The 10,747-nt window shown below is 45.1% G+C and overlaps 2 long non-coding RNA genes across 2 annotated transcripts in view; both read right to left on the minus strand.

Moving 5' to 3' along the window:
* LOC112076190 (uncharacterized) overlaps window positions 1-7,394 on the minus strand; it is a 10,962-nt gene extending 3,568 nt beyond the window's left edge. Inside the window, exon 1 of the long non-coding RNA XR_011477634.1 lies at window positions 7,355-7,394. This is a non-coding gene — a long non-coding RNA (uncharacterized lncRNA). The remainder of the gene's footprint in view (window positions 1-7,354) is intronic.
* A 2,009-nt stretch (window positions 7,395-9,403) lies between these two features.
* The window catches only part of LOC139025944 (uncharacterized), a 1,527-nt gene continuing 183 nt past the window's right edge, over window positions 9,404-10,747 (minus strand). Inside the window, exons 2-3 of the long non-coding RNA XR_011477635.1 lie at window positions 9,664-9,727; window positions 9,404-9,431 (exon numbers count right to left, since the gene is read on the minus strand). This is a non-coding gene — a long non-coding RNA (uncharacterized lncRNA). The remainder of the gene's footprint in view (window positions 9,432-9,663; window positions 9,728-10,747) is intronic.

Raw genomic sequence — 10,747 nt, forward strand, 5'->3', positions numbered from 1 at the left:
ATTCACCCGGTACAGTTGAAACCGGCATTCACCCGGTACAGTTGAAACCGGCATTCACCCGGTACAGTTGAAACCGGCATCTACCCGGTACAGTTGAAACCGGCATTCATCCGGTACAGTTGAAACCGGCAGTCACCCGGTACAGTTGAAACCGGCAGTCACCCGGTACAGTTGAAACCGGCAGTCACCCGGTACAGTTGAAACTGGGATTCATCCGCGAAGAGCACACTTCTCTAGCGTGTCAGTGACCATTTGCTCACTGAAGTCGGTTACAACGCAGAACTGCAGTCAGGTCAAGACCCTGGTGAGGACGATGAGATCGCAGATGAGCTTCTCTGAGACAGTTTCTGAACGTTTGTGCAGATATTCAGTTCTACCAGCTGCCTGGGTGGCGTGTCTTAGACGATCCCGCTGGTGAAGAAACCGAATGTGGAGGTCCTTGGCTGGCGTCGTTAAATGGGTCCGCGGTTGTGAGGGGGGTTGAACATACTACCAAATTCTCTAAAACGACGATGGAGGCGGCTTATGGTAGAGAAATTAACATTCAGTTCTCTGGCAACAGCTCTGTTGGACATTCCTACAGTCATCATGCCAATTGCACACTCCATCAAAACTTGATACATCTGTGGCATTGTGTTGTGTGACAAAACTGCACATTTTAAAGAGGCCTTTTATTGTCCCCAGAAGAAGGTGCACCTTCTATTGTCCCCCGACCCACCCGTCTCAGTCTATGCTGTAATAGTCTATGTGCCGGGGGGTAGGGGGGGGCTAGGGCCATTCTGTTATATCCGGTGTAATTCAAATCAAATGTTATTTGTCACATGCGCCAAATACAACAGGTGTAGAAGATCTTACAGTGAAATGCTTTACTTACAAGCCTTTAACCAACATTGCAGTTAAGAAAATACACAAAAAAAGTAAGAGATAAGAATAACAAATGAGCAGCAGTAAATAACAATATTGGAGCTATATCAATGTGGAGACTATATACAGGGTGTTACGGTACATAGTCAATGTGGAGGCTATATACAGGGTGTTACGGTACAGAGTCAATGTGGAGGCTATATACAGGGTATTACGGTACAGAGTCAATGTGGAGGCTATATACAGGGTATTACGGTACAGACTCAACGTGGAGGCTATATACAGGGTGTTACGGTAGAGTCAATGTGGAGACTATATACAGGGGGGGTACTTGGTACATTGAGTCAATGTGGAGGCTATATACAGGGGTGTTACGGTCAGAGTCATGTGGTAGAGGCTCTATACAGGTGTGGTTACGGTACAGAGTCAATGTGGAGGCTTTTACAACAGGGTGGTTACGGTACAGAGTCAATGTGGAGGCTTATACAGGGGGTAACGGTACAGAGTCAATGTGGAGGCTATATACAGGGTGTTACGGTACAGAGTCAATGTGGAGGCTATATACAGGGTGTTTACGGTACAGAGTCATGTGGAGGCTATATACAGGGGGTACCGTGACAGAGTCAGTGTCAATGTGGGGGGTAACCGGTATCAAGGTAATATGTTTGGCCTACCACTGGTGTACCAGCAGAACAACTAAATGATGTTTGGAGTTGTGGCTTGGCTGTGCAGTCATGAGTGAACAGGCAGTACAGGAGGGGCTGACGATGCACACTTGAGGGGCCCCGTGTTGAGGATCAGCGTGGCGGCTGTTGTAGTTCCCTACGCCCTTACACCTGGGGGCGGCCGTCAGGAGTCCACGGATCAAGTTGACAGAGGGAGGTGTTTATCCCAGGGTCCTTAGCTTAGTGATGAGCTTTGAGGGCGTACTATGTTGTTGAACGCTGAGTGTAGTCAATAACAGCATTCTCTCACAGACGTTTCCTTTTGTCCAGGTGTGAAAGGGCAGGTGGGAGTGCAATAAAGATTGCATCATCTGTGGATCTGTTGTGGGGCGGTATGCAAATCTGAGTGGGTTTAGGGTGCCTGGGACAATGGTGTTGATGTGAGTCATGACCGCCTTTCGAAGCATTTCATGGCTCAGCCCATGAGTGCTACGGGTCAGTAGTCATTTAGACAGGTTACCTTAGTGTTCTTGGGTACCGGGACTATGGTTGGTCTTCTTAAAACCTGTTGGTATTACAGACTCGGACAGGGAGGGTTGAAAATGTCAGTGAAGACACCTGCCAGTTGTCAGCGCATGCTCGCAGTACACATCCTGGTAATCCATCTGGTCTGCGGCTTGTGAATGTTTGTTGGACTGTTCGCAGGTCTTACTCCGCATCGGCTGCGGAGACGCGTGATCACACAGTCATCGGAACAGCTGATGCTCTCATGCATGCTCAGTGTTGCTTGCCTCGAAGCGAGCAGTAGAAGTGATTTAGCTCGTCTGGTAGGCTCGTGTCACTGGGGCAGCTCTTGGCTGTGCTTCCTTTGTAGTCTGTAATAGTTTGCGAAGCTCCTGCCAATCCGATGAGTGTCGGAGCCGGGGTGTTAGTACGATTCGTTCTTCGCGTCTGTATTGAACGGTTGTCGATTTATTTATTTTCCACTGATTGCAGTTAGCTAGTAGAACAGAAGGTGTGTGTGTGTGTGGGTGTGGGGGGGGGTTATTTATAACAATTATACAACTATAAATAAATCCTGCCTGGCTACGAATTCTCAGAAGGCAGCCACCTCGCCGTCATTTTCTCAGTCTTCCCACGCAAACGACGGGGATTTGGGCCGGGAAAGCAAGCAGCCCTTCAAGTCTGGGCTCTTAACGATAACAATACGCAACTAATACACACACACATGTACACATAAGCTTTGTGTTGTAGATATGTGGATAGAGTAGAGGCCGAGGCACACCAGTGTGTTGTGAATTGATATTGTAATGTTTAAAATTGTATAAACTCCTTAATTTTGCTGGACCCCAGGAAGAGTAGCTGCTGCCTTGACAAACTAAGGGATCATAAGAAACCAAAAGTATTCCTGCAGGAACTAGGGATCCATAATAAACCCCAGGTAAGATAGCTTGCTCTTGGCGGAGAATAACTGGGGATGCCATAATAAACCAAGGAAGAGTAAGCTGCGCCTTGGCAGAATGTAAATGGAGCGTATCGTGTAATATATCCAGGAATGTGCAGTTATGGTGGACACGATCAACATTGGGAGATACCTTAATGGATCATAATACACCCCAGGAAGAGTAGCTGCTGCCTGAGACAGGAACTAATGGGGATCCATAATAAACCCCAGGAAGAGTAGCTGCCCTGCCCAGCTGCAGGAACTAATGGGAGTCATAATAAACCCCAGGAAGAGTAGCTGCTGCTTGGCGGGAACTAATGGGATCCATAATAACCCCAGGAAGAGTAGCTGCTGCCTTGGCAGGATACATGGGATCATAATAACCCCGAGGAAGAGTAGCTTGCTGCCTGGCAGGAACTATGGGAGTCCATAATAAACCCCAGGAAGAGTAGCTGCTGCCTTGGCAGGAACTAATGGGGATCCATAATAAACCCCAGGAAGAGTAGCTGCTGCCTGCAGGAAACTAATGGGGATCCAATAATAAAAGCCCCAGGGAAGAGTAAGCTGCTGCCTTGGCAGGAACAATGGGGATCCATAATAAACGCCCTAAGTGAAGAGTGTAGCTCTGTTGCCTATGCGTATGACATTGGGACCATAAAAAACTAAGCTGGGGATCCAGAAAAAACAAATCAAGGAGACCAAGGATGGGCAACTCCAGTCTCGAAGGGGCCTGATTGGTGTCAAAATTCCCCCAGCCCCAACTTACACACCGCACACAATATCAAGATCTTCAGTTTGGAATGGCTGTTTTGCTGACGGAGAGGAAAAAAAGTGACCCCACTTTAGGCCCGCAGGGGACCGGAGTTGTCCATCCAGTCTCAAAACTAAAGTACTAATGATGCCACTTGAAACGAATTCATTTGACATGTTTTTATTTTACAAAGAGATTCCAGAGTTGCATGTCCAGACTAGAAGTTCCTGTAAGGAAGAGAGGGAACTCATTAGAACACACCAACGGGTACGTTACATTGGCAGTTGTGTAGTAGACACAAAATGACAACAGGTACGTTACATCTGACAGTGTTGTAGTAGACACAAATGACAACGGGGACGTTACATCTGAACAGTGTGTAGTAGACACAAAATGACAACAGGTACGTTACATCTGACAGTGTTGTGTAGGACACAAAATGACAACGGGGACGGTACATCTGGCAGTGTTGTAGTAGACACAAAATGACAAAGGTACGTTACACCTGACAGTGTTGTAGTAGACACAAAATGACAACAGGTACGGTTACATCTGGACAGTGTTGTAGTAGACACAAATGACAAACGGGTTACGTTAAACCTGACAGTGTTGAAGTAGACACAAAAATGACAACAGGTACGTTAACCCGGACAGTGTTGAGTTAGAGACACAAATGACAACGGGGACGTTACACCTGACAGGTTGTAGTGAACACAAAAGACAACGGGGACGTTACATCTGACTGTGTTGTAGTGACGACAAAAATGACAACGGGACGTTAACATCTGACAGTGTTGTAGTAGACAACAGAGATGACAACAGACGTTAAGTATTTCTGACAGTGTTGTAGTAGACACAAAATGACAACAGGTACGTTACATCTGACAGTGTTGTAGTAGACACAAAATGAACAAGGGACGTTACATCTGACAGTTTTGAAGTAGACACAAATATGACAACGGGGACGTTACATCTGACAGTGTTGTAGTAGAGACACAAATGAACAACAGGGACGTTACACTCTGACAGTGTTGTAGTAGACACAAAATGACAACAGGGACGTTACATCTGACAGTGTTGTAGTAGACACAAAATGACAACGAAGGGACGTACATCTGACAGTGTGTGTAGTAGACACCAAAATGACAACGGGGACGTTACATCTGACAGTGTTGTAGTAGAACAAAATGACAACAGGTACTTTACACCCTGACAGTGTTGTAGTAGACACAAAATGACAACGGGGACGTTACATCTGACAGTGTTTGTAGTAGACACAAAATGACAACGGGGACGTTACATCTGACAGTGTTGTAGTAGACGACAAAATGACAAGGGTACGTTACATCTGACAGTGTTGTAGTAGACACAAAATGACAACGGGGACGTTACATCTGACAGTGTTGTAGTAGACACACAAATGACAACAGGTACTTATACACTGACAGTGTTGTAGTAGAGACAAATGACAACGGGACGTACTCTGACAGTGTTGTAGTAGACACAACATGACAACGGGGACGTTACACCTGACAGTGTTGAGTAGAACACAAAATGAACAACAGGGACGTTACCTGACAGTGTTGTAGTAGACACAAAAATGACAACAGGTACGTTACACTGACAGTTGTTGTAGTAGACACAAAATGACAACAGGTACGTTACACCTGACAGTGTTGTAGTAGACACAAAATGACAAAGGGTACGTTCACCTGACAGTGTGGTAGTAGACACAAAATGACAACAGGTACGTTACATCTGACAGTGTTGTAGTAGACACAAAATGACAACGGGGACGTTACATCTGACAGTGTTGTAGTAGACACAAAATGACAACGGGGACGTTACATCCTGACAGTGTGTACGTAGACCAAAATGCAACAGGTACGTTACACCTGACAGTGTTGTAGTAGAGACAAAATGACAACAGGTCGTTACATCTGACAGTGTTGTAGTAGACAACAAAATGACAACAGGTCGTTACACCGCACAAGTGTTGTAGTAGACACAAAATGACAACAGGTACGTTACATCTGAAGTGTTGTAGTAGAGACAAAATGAACAACAGGTTACGTTACACTGACAGTGGTTGTTAGTAGAGACAAAATGACAACAGGTACGTTACACCTGACAGTGTTGTAGTAGAGAACAAATGACAACAGGTACGTTACACCTGACAGTGTTGTAGTAGACACAAAATGACAACAGGTACGTTACACCTGACAGTGTTGTAGTAGAGACAAAATGACAACGGTACGTTACACCTGAAGTGTTGTAGTAGAGACAAAATGACAAACAGGTACGCAGGATGACGTTGAAACATCTATTCACAAAATATAAACATTTGTAGATCCAGACCCGACATTAGTTTATGTAATTTATGGCAACCAGTATAGAGATAACTGATATACGGCTAGGGCATAAATAGAAAGACCTACGTCCATAAAGTAGAAAGACCTACGTCCATAATAGAAAGACCTACGTCCATAAATAGAGACCTACGTCATAAATAGAAAGACCTAGTCATAAATAGAAAGACCTACGTCCATAAATAGAAAGACCTGCGTCCACAAATAGAAAACCTACGTCCATTAAATAGAAAGACCTACGGCCATAAATAGAAAGACCTACGTCATAAATAGAGACCTACGTCCATAAATAGAAAGAACTTACGTCCATAATATAGCCTAGTCACATAAATAGAAAGACCTACGTCCATAAATAGAAAAGACTACGTCCATAATATCGTGTAAGACCTACGGCCACAAACAGGAAGACCTACGGCCATAAACAGGAAGACCCACGGCCATAAACAGGAAGACCACGGCCATAAACAGGAAGACCCACGGCCATAAACAGGAAACCCACGGCCATAAACAGGAAGACCCACGGCCATAAAAACAGGAAGACCACGGCTAACAGGAAAGACCTACGGCCATAAACAGGAAGACCTACGGCCATAAACAGGAAGACCTACGGCCATCCATCAAATTACATTTGTACTTCAGAACAATGTTCCATCAAAATCCTGGGAACCTTAGCATTCACGAGGAAAAGCTGACTAGAACAAAACAAGTGTTAGTGATTAAAAATAAATAAACTTGTGTGATCGCCAGGAACAGGAAACACCCATTTCTCCTGATTGGCTGTTTAACAGCGAAAAGATTTTAATCCAATCATGTTCTGCACCTGACAACGGAGCATTTGAACATCTTGGCCAGTTCTGTTATAATCTTCCACGACACAGCCAGAAGAGGACGGCCACCCCTCATATAGCCTGGTTCTCTCTGTTTCTTCAGTATTTGGCTTTCTTAGGACTTTTTCTAGCCACCGTGCCTTCTACACACCAGCATTGCTTGCTGTTTAGGGTTTTAGCCTGGGTTTCTGTACAGCACATTGAGATAATCAGCTGATGTACGAAGGGCTATATAAATAAATTTGATTTTGATATAAAAACTAACACCGTTTCCAGTCGACTGACGGCTATATTACTTTTGCAGTAACCCATATTCTCAGATCAAGGGGGGCTCGTTCCAGCTTTTAAGACTTAGCACAGGTCAACAGGTGCATAGGGCTCGGGTAAAAAGGGGCAGTGCACTACATAAGGATGCAGCCAGACCCCGTACTTACTTTGACACGATGCTGTCGGTCTATAGCCAGCCTCAGAGGGTAAGTCATCAGTCTCCTGCAGAGGGGACGGAGGCTACGTTTAAGACATTTTACTATAATACACACACACCACACACCAACACACACACACACACACAACACAACACACACACAAACACAACGCACAACACTTCTCATAGCACTATCAACAAAGGGAAAAAAGCACAATATCAAATGATGCCATGGCATTTTCAGTGTTGTCTACAATTGGCTTCCTCTCCAGAATCTACACCAATCAACTTTTTTACATGCCTCACAATTTCATAACAATGACCCTGTATTTCAGGACATAAGTTCATATATTTGACAGTTTGTTGTATATATGTATAATATATATTATCGCTGTTTGCCTTATCTGGAATCTGTTTTTATGATGGACAGGCTTCTTTTCACTGTCATTGAGGTTGTATTGTGGAGTAACTACAATGTAACATCTCGTAAACAGGGATGTGATCAAACATAGAAAATCAAAGACTACGGAAGGATAGTTCCGTCTCAGTCACATGAACCTGGACGTTACGATCACAGTTACAGTTGTTGCCAGTGGGAATATTGTTGGTGAGTCTTTGAGGTTTGACTACAGTCTTGCTGTAGGCAGGTTCTCAAACCATCTCAGTTCCTCTAGTAGCACTACAGAGAGGAGAAGGACCTCAAACCATCTCAGTTCTCTACTAGACCCTACAGGAGAGGAGGACCTCAAACATGCTCTTGTCCACTAAGACGACAGGAGAGGACAGGACCCTCAAACCATTTCAGTTTCTCTAACTAGACACTACAGGAGAGGACAGGACCTCAAACCATCTCAGTTTCTTACTCAGACACTACAGGAGAGGACAGGGCCTCAAACCACTCAGTTCTTCTACTAGACACTACAGGAGAGGAGAGGACCTCAAACCATCTCAGTTCTCTACTAGACACTGCAGGAGAGGAGGACCTCAAACCATCTCAGTTCTCTACTAGACACTACAGGAGAGGACAGCGGCCTCAAACCATCTCAGTTCTCCACTAGACACTACAGAGAGGAAGGACCTCAAACCATCTCAGTTCTCTACTAGACACTACAGGAGAGGACCCTCAAACCATCTCAGTTCACTCACTAGACACTACAGGGAGGGACAGGAAATCAAACCATCTCAGTTCTCTACTAGACCACTACAGGAGAGGACAGGACCTCAAACCATCTCAGTTCTCTACTAGACACTACAGGAGAGGACAGGGCTCAAACCATCTCAGTTCTCTCTAGACACTACAGAGAGGACAGGGCCTCAAACCATTCACTCAGTTTTACTAGAAACTACAGGAGAGGACGCTCAAACCATCTTCAGTTCTCTACTAGACACTACAGGAGAGGACCTCAAACCATCTCAGTTTCTCTACTAGACACTACAGGAAAGAGGACCTCAAACCATCTCAGTTTCTACTTAGACACTACAGGAGAGGACAGGGCCTCAAACCATCTCAGTTCTCTACTAGACACTACAGGAAGGACAGGGCTCCAAACCATCTCAGTTCTCTACTAGACACTACAGGAGAGGACAGGGCCTCAAACCATCTCAGTTCTCTACTAGACACATACAGGAGAGGACAGGGCCTCAAACCATCTCAGTTTCCTACTAGGACACTACAGGAGAGGACCTCAAACCATCTCAGTTCTCTACTAGACACTACAGGAGAGGACCTCAAACCATCTCAGTTCTCTACTAGACACTACAGGAGAGAACAGGCCACTAACAGATAAACGACCTGCAGCGTCGCCTTGTAGTGTTGCAAATGATGGTAACTTTCCTAAACTCCCAGAAATCCGGGTGTAGGGGAACTCTGGGAATCAGGAGGGAATAAGCAGAAAATCCAGACTCTAGCAGAAATGAACAGTTGGCAGAAATGTACAACCGTAGCCTAGGAGAAAGAGGAAACGTACAGTGGGCAGAGATGTACAACCGTAGCCTGGGATAAAGAGGAAACGTACCATTCTACGAACGGCCCCGCAGATAGCGTAGGTCTTGAACTGRCCATTGAAGCGACCGGTTACCTTGTCAACCTGCAATAGAAAATACAAAGGGGAAATGGAATCAATACAATGAGATCTTACAGTAGTAATGAGCGTTAGGTTAACACAGCAGATCAATGAAGACGGTACAGGCAGCGACCTAAATTGGCACACTATTCCCTATCGGCCCCAAAGGGGGAGGGGTGCGTTCAGCAAGACGCAACGTTTCGGAATGTTTTAAGAAGAGTTCGCCTCGAAAGAGTTTTGTCATCAGCGACGTTACCTCAGCAATGTTGATCTGGATGGAGGCGTGGTCCTTGGCTCCGATGATCCTGTTGCTTGCAGAACTGAAAGATAAAAAAAAGGTAAATAAAGGTAAAAATAAAAAAATTGAATTAGAAAGGGGTATTTTCATCGCCGCTGTAAAGTTAGCTAGCGATACATATTAAAACTAATCATATCACAAACTGTAAGGTATTATTCATTCTAACGCATTAGCTACTGCAGAGAGCATACTGTTCAGGAATAAAAAAGTACACTTTAAGCAACTGTATTTAATAAGGYCCTTTTATACACCAAGTTGTCACACGGTGCTTTACAGATACCTGCTCTAAAACCMTGAAGAACAAGGGATACATAAGAGACGGGTCAGCTAACAAGCAGGTTAGAGACTCGACGTTGAAATTTCTTTGTATTTAACGTCGGGCATAAATACGTTTGGATATACCATCTTAAATTCCAACCGCCAAAAGGACCAACAGCACAGACAACTGTAAAAGTATATTAAAACAGATTTTTTTTTTACAAATCGGGCCCCCCCAGTGGCGCAGTGGTCTAAGGCCCTGCATTGCAGTTGCTAGCGGTGTCACYAGAGATTCTGGTTTGAGTCCAAGTTCAGGCTCTGTCGTAGCCGGTCGTGACCGGGAGACCCGTGGGGCGGCGCAGAATTGGCCCAGTGTTGTCCGGGTTAGGGGAGGGTTTGGCCAGCGGGGATGTTCCTGTCCCATCGCCTCTCCCGAGTCCGTACGGGAGTTGCAGCGATGGGACTGTAACTACCAATTGGATACCACGAAATTGGGGAGAAAAAGGGGTAAAGAAATATAAATGTTTATTCTGCATTCTGGCTTGTAGAGGAAACTTTCCTGTGACAGAAACTAAAAGGTACTACCAGCGATTTGAAAGTCGATTCAAATTATATATATATATATCAAATTATTCCCGAGTGGCGCAGCTGTTAAGACACTCCATCTCAGTGCAAAAGGTGTCACTACAGTACCTGGTTCGAATCCAGGTTGTATCACATCCGGCCGTGACTGGGCGGTGCACAATTGGCCGAGCGTCGTCCGGGTTAGAAAGTAAATTGACTT

Source organism: Salvelinus sp. IW2-2015, unplaced genomic scaffold (genome assembly GCF_002910315.2).
Source record: "Salvelinus sp. IW2-2015 unplaced genomic scaffold, ASM291031v2 Un_scaffold3615, whole genome shotgun sequence".
Lineage (NCBI taxonomy): Eukaryota > Metazoa > Chordata > Actinopteri > Salmoniformes > Salmonidae > Salvelinus > Salvelinus sp. IW2-2015.